Source organism: Gossypium raimondii, chromosome 1 (genome assembly GCF_025698545.1).
Source record: "Gossypium raimondii isolate GPD5lz chromosome 1, ASM2569854v1, whole genome shotgun sequence".
Lineage (NCBI taxonomy): Eukaryota > Viridiplantae > Streptophyta > Magnoliopsida > Malvales > Malvaceae > Gossypium > Gossypium raimondii.
In genome coordinates, this window is record NC_068565.1 from 19,437,166 (window position 1) to 19,441,273 (window position 4,108).

A 4,108-nucleotide genomic window follows, 5' to 3' on the forward strand; every position below is an offset into this window, starting at 1 on the left:
AAATGAAGAAACTAAGCTTGTGATCTCAACCCTGCAAATTACATGCTCTATAAAACATAAATCAATTCTCATCCAATAATAATTGAATAACACAATTTTGCTCTTAATTGCTTAGCTACTCTTACATCATGTTTGGTTGTGGGGAATAGGAATGCATTCCCCCCAATTCGGTAGGCCCACCACCAAACGTTAGTTTGGTTGGCTGTAATATCATTACAGCCTAATTCCATTCAGGCCTATTACACCCATCTGCTGTAATAGCCATTCATTCCCTTCAGCACTGAATAGGGATTCGATCCGCCGTTTCTTTCCTAGTTTCCATTTTCTGCCCTCAGCTTCATCTTCTCCTACGTTTCCTTCTTTTCCAAATTGCAGAGGTAATTTTTTTCCTTCTTACGTTTGGGTAGTTAGAAACTTTTCTGCCTTCAGCTTCCTTCTCCTACGTTTCTTTTCTTCATTTTATCAGGAACGAAAAAATGTTTTTTCACTCTTTGCTTAAAACCCATTTCTTGGGTTAGGGCCGGGAAGATCATTTTTTCTTTTCTTTCTACTCTTAACTCCACAGCTGCCTGACAGGTCATTACCAGTTTCACTCTTTAGCAGCTCACACTCTTTCCTTGTTTATTTTACAGGTTAGTTTTGCTTCACCTCTAATCTGCAATATTTGTTATATGATTTCCATTGGGTTTTTCTTTGACTGATTCTATTGCATGTTCGATTGAACAGAATTGCCTTCTTTTGTGTTTATGGATTATCACTATTGTTGTTGTTTAATCGGGCATGTAATGTAATGATGATAGTTTAGATCAATGTTACTTGGACAGTCCATTCATCCAAAACCTCATATTTTGCTGTAGGCTTGGCATCCATGGTTTTTTCAGGTTGAAACCTTGCTCCCCTTTGGTGGTGTATTACCAAACTTCCAGTGTAATTGACTAAATCTATCAGGCAAAACATCACCTGCTACCTCATTTATCGGAACTGCATCAGAAATTTCTTTCAAATATTTTGCTGTGATCTTTACTTTTACTGAATCAATGTTACTATACAGATTTTTTTATCTTTGTTGTTCCTGTGAAAACAAGAATGAAGGAAAGGGTCAAAACTAGGCGCTTTAGGCTAGCCTCGATAGAGGGACGGATATGGTTATTCACTTGTCTAATTAGAGAAGTTGTGCATGGGAAATTAGTGCTTTTAGGAATAAATAACGAGGATGGTGTAGATGTGGTGAACAAGGGTTGCTATAACGAAAATCTATCACAACAAATCAATATTGATGATAGAGGTATTGCTGTTTTTTGGTTGCATGTAATCCCTGCCATAGTTATGTACAGTTCACAGGGTCCATTTTCTTGTCCTGAGAAGCTAGGGTCAATTTCATTCAGTGTAGAGTTCTTGAAACTTATACTGATCACTCTGCTGTACTAAGCCCAACCATTGGATTATTTGAGTTCCAAAGTCACAAAATATGCTAGAATTTATTTTTGTTTAGTGAGCAAATATATCTTATAATTTTTTTTCTTGGTATAGAATCACATGTTATGTGTTGTGATTTTGAAATAATCTTGCTGTGTGGTGTTGTGGAAGTTTGCTTTCAATTGATTGAGGAAAAAGGCAGACATTTACTTTAATGATTAGTTGCTATTATGCTTTGCCCGCTTAATATTACATTTGTGATTATTTCTTGGGAGTTTAGTGAGTATTCATGAGGAGGGGGAAAAACAGAGCAACTCTTTTTATCTAGCAGTTTTTATCTCATAAAAGAAAATATAATACATCTAAAAAGGGTTTAGTCTGATATGTTGATATACCCTTATTTGTTTCATTTCTTGTTCGATTATTTGTTTAGTTGAGTAAGGTGGTAGTAACAATTTGTGGAAACCAGTATTGAGTGACTATTGTGAGTTGTGGGATTGTTAATTATTGATCTGGGCTGCATAGACTTACTTGAAGAAAAAGTATTGAGCTTTAGCCGATGGGGAAGAACTGTACTCTCGTTTCATTTGGTGATTGAAAAAAAACAAATATGGATTGTGTTGATTCTTTTTTCTCTATGTTATTATTTTTGTTCTAACTATTATTACACTAAACAATTCATAAAGTCATCTTCTTCTAAGCTTTCCTTTTTCGTTTTACTTCATTTGTGCATCTGATTTCGTTTACAAGTTTAAAATAAAATCATTTTTCTTTATTTTATAATTCATTTTAGTTTTTTACTATAAAAATGTTTTGTATTAAAATTTATTTAATATTTTTAAATGCCATTTTGAATTAATCAGACTTAATGAATTTCTATTCTGTTCAAAAGTTTTGCTTTTTATTAGTAAATTATCAAATGAAATAGTTGGCTGTATGATTAAAATATTAAATATTATTATATTTATAATTTTGTATTGATTAACTAATAATTCGAGTAGAAATTTGCGGACGAAATTCTAAAATATTTTAAGAGTTGATATATTACAGTTTTTTTATTTTTACTTAGAATAATTATTTAATAGACGGATATAGAAAATTAATTTCATAAACGAGATTGAGAATTTATAAAATTAGGTGCTTTTATTTTATACAAAATAATTTATTATGAGTAAATTTTAAAATCTTTGAAATTTCAATTTTACTTTTATCAATATATGAGTAAATTCCAATGTGTTAAATGATGATAGTGTTGTTTTCGATAATATAAAAATACATAGACAGTTTCATTTGGCAATATTGACGGTTTCTTATAATAAAATACCGTTTTTATTTAACACACTATATTAATCAATTGGGTATCTTCTTATAATAAAATTTTATAACATGTGAATTATGACATATAAACTAATGAAATCATGTAACCTTTTGTTAATATATGAATATTATGTTTATGCAAAATATAATTCTCAAGTTATTTATTACTTCTAATATTTTTTTATTGTAGAATAATTAAATTATTTGTTTCACTAATGATATTTTAGCATATTAAATATGTATTGCGGTTTAAAAATAATAAAGTAGATTATATATTATTTTTATAGTATTATATATTATGATTTTAGTAAATTCATATAAGAATAATTATATTAAGAATTTTATTAAACTATATATTTTTATTAAATTATATTTAATAATAATTATGTTAAAATATGATTAAATTATTTATTATTTATATTAATAATCTTATTAAAATTTAATAACAATAACAATAATCATCTACCTAAAAAATTTCTGCTAAGGGTATTCTAGTCATTTTAGTTTTTTCCTTATGCTATTACAACATCATTCCATTCAACCAAACACAAGAATATTATTACAGTTCTATTTTATTCCATTCAACCAAATAATTGAACTATTACAGTTCTATTCCATTACAGCTCTATTCTATTACAGTGAATCAAACGTGCCCTTAATCCTATAGCCTCGTATTGAAATACAAAACTCACCTCAAGGCAATTTTACGGTAATGATATATATACATACATATATATATATATATATATATATATATATATATATATATATATATATATATAAAAGTTGCTTTCTAAAAATGAAAAAACAAGTTTCCAGATGACAGGATTCAGGAACCATATGCTAAAAAAAAAAAAGAGTGTTAGGTAATTAAAGATCTTAATTGTTCTCACTCAATTTCGAAGAAAAATATAGCATCTAAACCGACATTTGTGTTCATGTGAAATTATTTTATTTTTAAGAAAAGGATTAATACAGTAACATAACACATTACTACATTATTTAAAATTAGTAACTCTTCACTCAAACACTTTCAAAGAAGCAAGGGATGAAGGGGAAGAGTTGCATACTGAAATCGATTCACTAAGCTAGCTTAACTCTTAAACTACCTGAACTAGAGAAGCGGTACGAGCTACTAATAGCCCACAATGGATGATATTAAAAATTAAAGAAATTTTAAATTTAAATTTGGTCACTATAAAACAAAAGAATGAATATGAAGACAGAAGAAATTTGGTTAGAAAATAACAAAATAAACAAAATTTGAGTGCGAAGATGAAAAACAACAGGTAGCAGAGAAGACTATCAGGTTCAGAAATTTGAGTTTTTAACACAACATGGTTTCTACAAAAGTATGTTTCCTTATTTACATTGA

The 4,108-nt window shown here is 28.7% G+C and overlaps 1 long non-coding RNA gene across 1 annotated transcript; it reads left to right on the forward strand.

The window, feature by feature from the left end:
• The first annotated feature begins 216 nt into the window (after positions 1-216).
• Positions 217-1,500, forward strand: LOC128041911 (uncharacterized). Its single transcript, XR_008196979.1, has 3 exons — positions 217-377; positions 577-632; positions 858-1,500. It is a non-coding gene; the product is annotated as an uncharacterized LOC128041911 (long non-coding RNA).
• Positions 1,501-4,108: the final 2,608 nt, after the last annotated feature.